This window comes from Pholis gunnellus (assembly GCF_910591455.1).
Source record: "Pholis gunnellus genome assembly, chromosome: 12".
Lineage (NCBI taxonomy): Eukaryota > Metazoa > Chordata > Actinopteri > Perciformes > Pholidae > Pholis > Pholis gunnellus.
In genome coordinates, this window is record NC_136539.1 from 19,417,915 (window position 1) to 19,429,184 (window position 11,270).

The window sequence follows — 11,270 nt, forward strand, 5'->3', positions numbered from 1 at the left end:
GGAGAAAAGTCACATCATACTTAACCATCACAATTCAAATCACAAATTCATCAATCTGGAAAGTAACAAAGAGTTTTAGCAGTAGGATATAGGCTTCACACTTACAATGATTAAGATATATGTATGTAAATAGGGTTCTAGAGTGCATAAGAAAGCATCAGAATAGAAGAAGAAAAATCCAGGTGGGATGCTTTTCTATTGACCTGGTAAATTAACCAGTCAGTGACTTCACCTGTGTTGTTGCCAGATCTGTGAACATTGCGCATACATAGGGCGGATGTGGTTATAATTATGGGCTATAATCAGCCTGATCAATACGCCTAAAATGTTATTGGGCCTGCTCCTGAAAATCAAATGTCCGCATTAAATCTGCAGCCGAGTCTGAGCTCTTCCAAACAAAGCCATCTGGGGATTTACATTATTTGACTACAATTATTTGTGCATTGCTCTTCTCTCCATGTGCAATTATTGCTCAGTAAGAGAGATGCTCTAACATAATGGGTGGGTGAGGAGGCAAAGGTTTATTGTATGTTTGCTATCTGACTTTGTTGTGTTACCTAACAGATCTCTATGCTTTGTTTGTTGACTGCTGCAGGTTATGCCGTATGTAAAAATGACTACTCCTTCTCCTCCACTCTTCTTTGTTGTCTTGTTTATTTCAAAGACATAGTCCTCCTCCCCCTTGAGAAGGAAAAGCAGAGCACCCACACTGATACACAAACACACAGTCATGCAAATAAGAGCTTGGTGAGGCCCTGATCCGACAGAGCGCATTTTAGCAGCCAAGGACATGTTTTGGTAATTGTTTTCAATGAGAGTGAAGCGTTTTGTGCGCTGCGTTTGTTATTCTGAGCGCCTTGTGTAAAAAAGAACCAACTCGCCCAATGTTGTTTGTGTTTATTCTAATTGTGGTTGGTGCTGATAATAGCAGGAGGCTATCAGTTAGAAGGTAGGTTGTTTCCATGAATTTAAATTGCACTGTCAGACAACCACAGTCTGATCAGGCCCTTAGGCATACCCATAAAACAATCCCGGCTCAGAGCAGTGGTGAAACATGCAGTTAAAGCACATGATCATCAGGTCACCTGATTGACAGCAAATGGAATCGACATTGACAATGTGCAATATTCTGAAATGTGTAAAACCAGATTAGGCAAAGAACAGTCTTTAAGTCAGCAATAATTATTTTCGGTTTGCTGACCATGAATTACAATTTCCTTCCCAATTTTCCATTTTATGATAATTCCAAACAGCGTAGAGGTCTGCTGAGAGAGCTGATCCCCCAAAATAAACACAAACATGTGATTGGATGCTTGATTGGATCATTATAACTCATATTGCAAACAGCTGATGCCAACCAGCCAATTCAAGTGAGACTCCTGTGTGTTGCCTGAACTAAGACTAACTTAAACTTAAGACTTTAAGGTATTTCAATTTAGATTGTTGCCTGGTCTTATTTCCAGACTAATGTTTGTTATTTTAATACCTTGTTGCACTAAAAGCCCAAAGCACTAATACTCCTTTCTTTATTTGTATATGTTGTATCGCAGTGCAAGTATAAAACGTATTAGCAACAGAATGAAAGCCCTTCAGAACAACTGACAAGTAAAAGAGTAAGTCAGAGTAAGAAGCACCGATATTATAGCAACTTTAGTAAATCGCAATGCTAGAACACTGTCCATTCAGTACTTGTAGCTCAGTGAAATGTGAGAACGAAGCTGATTTCTAGACTCATTGAGACTTTTTTATATGTGCTCTGAGAGTTAACGTGACACAGACTGAGACTGCAGATTTTAATTTGTAGATATTAATAAATAGGCAGCACCCACACACACTTCTTTTTTTCATACATTTTGATTCAAACACTGCCTAGTCATGAAAGTAAACATGATTTAATCAGGAAAATATAATTTATATTCTACCATCATTTATTTAGCTCACATCACTTTTGTGGCTTTTGAGACGAACCTCTTCAGTATAATTACATAAAAAGTGGAGCCTCAGGCCAGAAAAGGTAACAAATGGTGAGAAACACAGACTGCAGATCAATTCTTGGAGGGGAAAATTGGAAACAGCAGGGAGCTGCAAAAATACATCTTACGTAATACGATAGATATGAAACAAAGTGAGACAGGGACAAAAAAGGAGATGGATAGCTTCAATAAAAAGACAGACTGAGATAAAATGGGGAACAGGATGATGGTGAGAATTCAGAAGTGAACCAGCCAACAATGAGGACCCTCAAGATGGCTTTTGTGGGTGCAATAAACTTATTAAACTGAACAATTTAGCTGCAGGTTGAGTAATACAGTACATATGGAAACCCAACATGAACAGTCCAACATATAGAGAACTAACATCTGACGTCATGGTCGGGCTCGCCTCTGTACCACTAGCTTCTGTAACTCAATTCAATCTCTCATTCAGCAGTCTTTGAAATGTTTCAGAAAGAGTTTTCCTGTTGTTTACTTTATATCTTTTCTGACACATCAGCATCCAGCACCAAAGCGAAACCTACTGTAGTTGGAAAACAAGGTCACTTTTGGCTTGTATGTCAAGCGATGACTTCCATTGCCATTCAATACAATGCTGCTGCAACAACCTGAGTGCCAAAAAGTTACATTTGGAGCTTTGGCACCCACTCACACAGTAATGGCTTGATGTTTCTTTGCATGCCATTCTCCTGTCTTTGACGACAGTGTTTCACTTTAGGTCATGAGCTATGAGTCAGTAGTTCACTTTCCTTTCAATTTACTCAGTCAATTTCATCGACCCTTTCTTTTCATCTTTAAAGCTCTTTGCGCTGTGTTATTTCTCTTCAGATACTTTGTATCCTGCACTTCAGAATGTTCACAGAATGAGCTTGTGTTGTGTTAAAATGCATGGATTGAGTTGACATCTATCTCCAGCAGTAGTCACAGCAGGGGAGACCCATGACAAGCAAGCATTCTTTCCTTATACAAGATGATCATGTCCTAACTATGATTCCATTCAATATATCGGCACATTAGTCATCACACTGAAAACAGAAGCTGCCAGTTGATATTCCTTCTCCTGCAATACAAATTATTGGCAAACAAATCAACAAAATATTAAAGAAAACACTTTCTAGCATATATTTCTCAGCATGCTCTACATGAATAATTGGTTCATACTGTGCTGTCACTTCTTTCTCCAGAGATATGTGGGGAGGTGTAACGTTGACATTTTAGATTGTTGGCGAAATGTCAACAATTGTTGAATGGATTGGCATGGTACCCAAAAGACTTTCCATCTAGTCAAAGTTCTCACATACCAACACAACTATCCATCTATAAGACGGATTGTAGTCCATGAACAATGTCGGCATTGTGCGTTTCTACAAACCATGGATACGTTAAATGTGGACGTTTTTGCACTTTGTCAAAGCAAGCGACGTAGTACAACGAGCAACGCGCAGAGCAAGTGACATAATAAATCAAGCGTCTGTTATTGAAAGTTTGTGTTTGAGGTTAATCACTATTTGGTAGTTGTAATCTATTGAGCGACGGTGAGACAGCGCCTGAATGCAGATGAGACCAGATTATCATAGTTGATAAGAATGTAGCACATGGAGGATACATACATATACTGTATATAAAGCAGCTCTACCAATGCACAGTAAACCTGCAAGTTGATACACTTCAGTGATGAACCAGAGATCAACTGTAGAGTAACACTGGGCTTTATGATCAACAAAAGTTTTAACCTAATATCACAAAAATATGTATCACGTCTACTCTTATCTTCTTTATCTCTTTCTCTCTCTCTAGGGAAGTACATCATGATTAAACATTGTTTAAATATTTCTCCAAAACCTCACGCAGAAACCCAACACAGAATCTGTATATATTCTCAAACTACAATGGGCTTGCTAGATGCTTTCATGCTCATACTACAATTTTGTGGCAAGTTGACGTACAGCCCATTTATAGCAAATACTCTTAATGTCCAAGATAAGAAGAGCAACCACGTTTGGGTATGGATGCTGACGATATCTCAAAAAGTCTAATACTTTACAACGTGTAATCAAAATATCCAGACATTAGACCTATACATCATATCTTGTCAGTTTAGCAGACCAAATCCTCATACATTTTATTTCTAAACATCCCTTTGGATCCCCACAGGCAAGCTAAATAGTCTGTAAACCAAAGAAGTGACTTTTAATTGCTAGTACAAGATTACATGGTTTTTCATTTCTCATTGTACAACAGGGTTGCACAACGAAATTCAGATAGTCATCCCACTTTGCTGCATAGGAAAAATACAAAAATAATACATTATATATGAAGAGTGGAGGATGAGTTAAGGAGTCTCACAGCCAGAGGACAGAAGCTATTTTGAAGTCTGGTGGTACAGCAGCTGATACTTCTATCTCTTTCCAGATGGCAGCAGGGTGAACAGGTTGTGGCTGGGGTGAGTTTTGTCTTTTAATATCCCTTTAACTCTTCGCAAATTATAATACTATTGTGGAATTACATTTTTATTTTCATGTTTACATTATCATTTTAATAGAGTCCTCTAAGTGCTTCCATACAGCCTGTGTAATCTCTGGTATTCGTGCACTTTCAAGGGCTGTCACAGTGTCCCTGCCTCTGCTGTTCCATCAGAACAAATATTCAAACCACTACCACCTCCATTTCAGTACAATTTGACCTTTTATTTCTGCAAATTCTTATGCTCCCTGATTTCAAGAGGAACATTTTATTATTACAGAGACTGTTGACTGACTTGGATATCTTTCTAAAAAGTCGATTTGTCAAAATACTGCTAGATTTGCTCCGGTCAAATGTGAGTGCTGTTATTGTAATGTGGGAAAGTCTAGGATCAACAACAGGTTAACCTGAGAGAGGTAGGCCACACGAGCACACAGAAAAGAACTGCCGAGTGCTGAAGCAAAAAAATGTGTCATAATAGTTTTGTTCTTGGTTTCGCCATTCACAACACAGCCTTGGAAATCACTTTTCAAGAACCGTTCTTTTCTTTCCTTTACAAGTACATTTTTGTGGAGGAGTAGTGGGCTTCCAAATTTGTGGCAACAGTTTGGGAAAGGCTAATTCCCATTTATGAAAAGTCCATTCTACGACATTCGGAACCGAATGTCGGAACCGAGCCAACCCCAAATGGGGCTCGCCTGAGTCCAGAAAATTTTAATGTAAAACAGTATTTTCGGTGTCACTGAAACCAAAACACTCATGAGACATGGTTATTTGTGATACCTATTATCTGTTATATCACAACAATAGTCTCAAGGGTTCACACAGTGTGACCTTATTGCCTCAGAAATCAGTTAATGGCGAACAACAACCATGAATATAAACCAACATGGCCTTGAAGAAAGTAGAAAATTAGAGATATGACTCATAGAACTGTCCTTAAAATAACTGCTGTAGAAAAACAAGGAGCAGTGACTCTGAGAGCTTTTAAGAAAATCACACAGAAGATTAATGCTATTACATCTTCAAAACAACCTCGTCAACACATTACAGTTAATGTCTTCAGATTTTTTTTTCCCTATGTAAGAATAAGAGGCGTACACTCAAAAGAGGAAATCTAATGTCCTGTTTCATTACCATTCTGGGTGTTAGATTAGAGGAAACAATGGGCTCTGAGTCATTTGTAAATCGCTTTTGGATTTACAAGAAAATGAGTGGCTTCATCACCACCTCAAATCAATCTCACTAATGTTAATAATGCTGTTGTTGGATTGATTCTTGCCAGTCTCGGTAGCAAACAGCAGTATGTCAAGGGAAAATGGGTTCAAAACCAAAAAGCATCTCCTATCCAAAAAGGGTGAGAGCGTTTATGCGAACGGACTAATCAGCCCTGTCTGCACATAATGAGGTCAGTCTGAGTTTGTGAGGCCATCAGTGAATAGAGAAACCCTTGCCTGTCTTATTATTAAATATCTAACATCAAATAGGTACATGGGTAACAAAGAACCAAGCAATCAAAGGGGCTGGATGAACATTTTGTAGTCATGTTAGTGTGTACCTGCAGGAACATGCAATAGAGGATGAACAGCAGGTATATGATCTCAGCAGCCAAAACAAAAACCACCAGTTGATTAGTAAAGACAAACAATCTGCAGCTCACTGAGGAACTAAAATGCTCAAATAAAATCAACAGGAGTAGATGAAGTGCGCAAGAATGTCTTTACTGAAGGCCCCCTTGTTTTTTGTCTGTTTCAATTCAATTCATCTATATAGCATCAAATCATAAGAGAGTGTGTTGCCCTCGTCTTCAAATAGTATGCACACCCGCCTTTACACCTTTATGAATGTTATTCTATTGATTGATGCATCGGAGTGTCAGTGCACCTACTTAGTCCACTGAGGATATTTTCTCTCAGTCCAGTAAATAAAGGAAAGATTATCTTCGGTTCTCGTATTGATGCCTTCGATTTTGCTAAAGGAAAAAAACTGAGTCTCTCCGAGCTTGTGTGAAGAATAGGTAGTTTTTTTCCAAGCTGAGTCTGTGTCTGGTACATCATGTGCTGGAGATGTCCCGAGAGATAGTATCTCTCAAAGAGTCGTTCCAGCCAGGGTTGTACAACTATATTATTAGTTGTACAATTTGTTGTGTATTTTTAAGATGCGTTTCTATTTATCCTGTATGTTAACTTTTGTCAATTCTTTTTGCAAGGTCAGAATCTTGTACGGATCAATTTACTGGCCAAGATGTGTGTGCTCACACTGGATGCAAGCATCACTGCTTTCTCCTCTGGATACTGTTAGGGGCTGAGGGGCAGGGTAGTTAGAGGAATCTGCATTCCAGCCAGAGGGCTCCACCCACTCCCTCAGGAGAGCATTGGGATCAGGTGTGGGAAAAGACACACCTGGAGCTGATCTCATCAGGGAGATGAACAAATGTCAAGCAGGGGAACTGATTAGAGCTGAAATAGTATCTATTTTTTAGTTTTGTAAGAGAGCTCTGGACTGAGCTAGTTTCTAGTTTCTGTTGTTTTGTGTTACTTGAAGTTTGTTTAATTAAATACCCTGAATACCCTGTGGAACTGACTACCTTACTGTTACAATACATTCTTAACCAGATGAAATCCAAAAAGGTTACTTAGTAACAATGTGTTGGCCCAGTGGGAAACATTTCCAAGACTTATACTGTGTGAGATCCCTCCACTGAAGCTATCCATGTGGCGCTCTCTGGCTCTATGCCACCAGCAGCAACATTTACATAAACCTCATTTAGGCTGCAACAGATGGGCACATTAGAGTTTTCAGCTAAAATTAATTTTAAGCAGATACTGTAGTTTTTGATTAAACTTTTATTTCCCAGCTGTGTTTACAGCGCATATTAAGCACGCAACATAAAAAAAAAACTACTTGGACGATATGATTAACATTTTCGTGGTGGTAAAGGTAAATATTTACTTGTATACTATTCAATTACATTTATTTTGTATAACCCAAAATCATAAAGTTGCCTCAGAGGGCTTTACAATCTGTACACATGCGTCATCCTCTCTCCCGGGACCCTCACATCGGAACAGGAAAAACGACCCCAAAAAAAACCTTTTAACAAAAAGGAAGAAACCTTATGGAGAGCACAGAACCTTGTGGAACTCCGTGACTAACGTTGGTTTTCATCGAGGTTTCACCGTTTACGTATGCAAACTGAGATCGATCTGATAATAGGACATAAACCTGCATTTCCTTTAATGCCAATCAAATGTTCTATGGGTCAGTGTGGAATTAAGATAATAATGTATTGTAGTTAGCTCAGTATTCAGGGTTCAGGACCAATACATGAATGCACTCATATATATGAACATTCTTTTTCATTATACCATTAATTACAGCTGCTACTTTTCCACAATTTCCAAGTACAGGTGTTACTAACAACATTATATATGGATCTGTTCTATTCAATTGCCAACATGCACAATACGAGGACTCACTCACAGAGACTCAATCATTTATTGGTCCTCACAATCAACTGTGGGTGAAGAGTGATTTGATAGTTTGCTGTAACACATGGACATTTCTGACATTTTTTTGAGAAAATGGGAGACCAAGAAAGTGTATTTTTGGAGTGTTTATGGTTTAAATTGATTTCTGTCATTTCCGTCAAACGTCATTTTGGAAATCCTGTTAATCAACTTTCTTCATCCCAAGTGCAAACAAGACTGCAGGACATAGCACCTGTGGTAAAAAGCATGCAGATACAATAATACAGATGTCCATGTGCTCATAACAGGAAAGTTTAAAGTATAAACAAATTTTTAAATTAAGCTTTCTACAACTTAAGGAATTAATTGTATTTGCATTACAGAGCAACTGACGTATGAACAGGCGAAAGTCAGCTTCTTCTCACCCTCAATGGGTGATTGACTAATCTCAAATTTCAACACATGAAGCATTCTGAAATATACAATACATTTCCCAAATGTTGAACTAACTATAAAATTACTGGCAGCCGTTTGAAATACAATATATGCAATTGTAATATAAACTAAATGGATGTAGCCCTTGTGTGTGTGTGTGTGTGTTTAACCCGTCTTGTGGTGACATAAACCTGTTAATACAACTTAAATCATGGGTTTATTTAGGGTTAAGACTTGGTTTAAGGTGAGGTTAAGGTTAGGTTTTTAGGGTTAGAATTTGTCTGGTAGCGGTTATGGTTTGGGTAAGTCTCCAGAAAATGAATGTGAGTCAAAGTCATGAAAGCACGACTCTGTGTGTGTGTGTGTGTGTGTGTGTGTGTGTGTGTGTGTGTGTGTGTGTGTGTGTGTGTGTGTGTGTGTGTGTGTGTTTGTATGTGGAGACTGGGACATTGTAAGAAAGGAAGAACTTTTTCCTGTACTTACTCACGATTAATAAGAAGAAATGTTTGCCCTTGTTTCAACCTGGGCTAAGATCTCTGCAAAAACTAATTATTTTCGATTTCTCGAAAATAATCCCTGTTTCTTTCTCAAAGAAACATGGGGTTTAGAGGTCTGAGCACTCAAGTCTCACTCAAGATCTTTACTTCTGCAAAAAACTTCAAGGACAAAACGGAACACAAACAAAACAGAAACGACAATATTTTGGTAGAAAAACTGTGCATGTGACAGTTTATTCATTGGCTGTCTTTGGCTGAACTCAAAGTGACCTGAAAAAAAACAGAGAGAGATAAAATTCATTGTATTGGATGTGCACATCAATTTTGAAATGTTTTTGTCCACAAATTGAAAAATATGCATGTTGTCTTAAAATGCTGTTTTGGGGCTTTTATAACAATGTAGTGGTTGGTTTCATGGACAGCAAACAGACAGCATCTTTACAAGGTCATAAACCAGACTTCAGAGTTCTGCAAATTGAATACACACACACATTTCTTTTTACAATAAGTTGAAGGAATTAAAATGTTTGTACTCAGGACTAAAATGTGCTCAGAGGGATCTGTTGGGATGCCATAAAGCATGATGCTGGTCATCATGGTGCAGCGCAGCAGGGTGAAACAGCAGGAACCTCTCTGAACACAAGTGAATGTGCTGCTCCTTTGAAGTCTTAGAACAAAATAAAAGCAAGCAAGAGGCAGCACTTTGAAATCAAACCTTCACGAACAAACCATTTGTGATCGATTAGCATCCCATATTTCATATTCAATTTAATTCAAATTAATTCTTATCTGCCTGCAGACAGATATAAAATATCAACGACACACCATGCTGTACTGTAGCCTGCTTTTAGCTCGGTGAGTGTAGCCGCTCAGTGATTTGATCCGCTATACTCAGTGCTGTTCACTGTTGCATCCTGGAACACATTTAAATTTCCTTTTGAAAATCTGGAAAGGGAACATATGAATAGCCTTCTTGGTTAAATATGGCAATTATTATCATAAAGAACTGAAACAAATACATCTCAGGGCAGCCTCAGTTAGGGTTCTTTAAGACAAAAGCATTGCTATAAAAGACACTTTTATTGTGTCCATATGATTCTCATAATGCACATGTGTTGGAGCATGATATGAGAGTTACATCCTGCCTGCTGATTTTCATATGTGACTTTGTCATGTTTCAAAAAGTGAGCTAGCAGTGAACTTGTTATTCAAGCAACAATAATTGTATTTCATTTGCATTTCATCTTTCATCTCCCATCAATTCAATTCAAATGACAAATCCCTGCTTGGGTTCCACATTCAGCATTTAGACTTTAGTTGTGTGCCTGTGTGTATGATTTTTCTGCCCAGTAACTGCTGTTCTGCCTGGAACACTACTGCCCACATTTCATTTAATTTCACTGTTTTGTATGAGTACTGCAGACATTATATTTCCTTTGAAATTACGCAATGTAATAATAATGTTTCAACAGTTGCTTATTAATTGCAACTTTACTTTAAAGAAAAATAAGTAGTTACTTGTTATAGTATTTGCATTGCTGAGCTCAGTTCCGTCCTTCCCACCAACTCAAAACCTACCATATGGACAAGTCACTGGATAACAAGAGGCACAAACCTTAGTGCTGGTGACTACACACAGATCTCTAGAAGTCTCGTCTTCAGTTAGGAAGCTAAGAACAATCAACATGTAAATAAACCACATTCATTTAATATTGTAGTATCTTTAATATATGTGAAGACGATGCACAAAGTCCTTTTGATTTACAATAAATGTTAATTTGTTCTAATGTTAATAAGTACAAGAATGATTTGCTTAATGGCTAAATGTTAAACTCAGAGGTGATACCACAGGATGCTGCTTTAAATAAAATTCATAGGAGTGATGCTTCCACTGTGCTCTGTTGTTTACAGATATGCCACTAATTAAATGATAGGATGCGATAATTAAAGGTTGAATTTGATTTACTCCTCAATCAACTCCTTATTCAAATGATCCAAATGTCAACTTCAAATATTAAATTTCATATGCCACTATCACAATCAGAAGAAAAACATGACGGGTCGATGCATCATTTTACACGTTCCTGCTGTATTGATAGAATATGACATATTTACTTGATTAATGTTCATTTACCTGCATGACTGTGAACACATCAGCATATGTGACCATGTTAGATGCATAAAGGGTCAGTTGGTGGCAGCCAAGCCCATGCCGCTGCATCACTTTTGGAGTCACTATGACGTTAAGAGGGACATTTCCTCTAATCACAGATTCATTCAATTTTGGAGGTCACATTTCTAGAAAAAAAAATACAAACACCAAAAACTGATATGTGACTGTCATATTGGACTGGATGAATTATGGTATGTTATGATCATGTTGACACATTCCTGCTTTTACCTCAATTTGA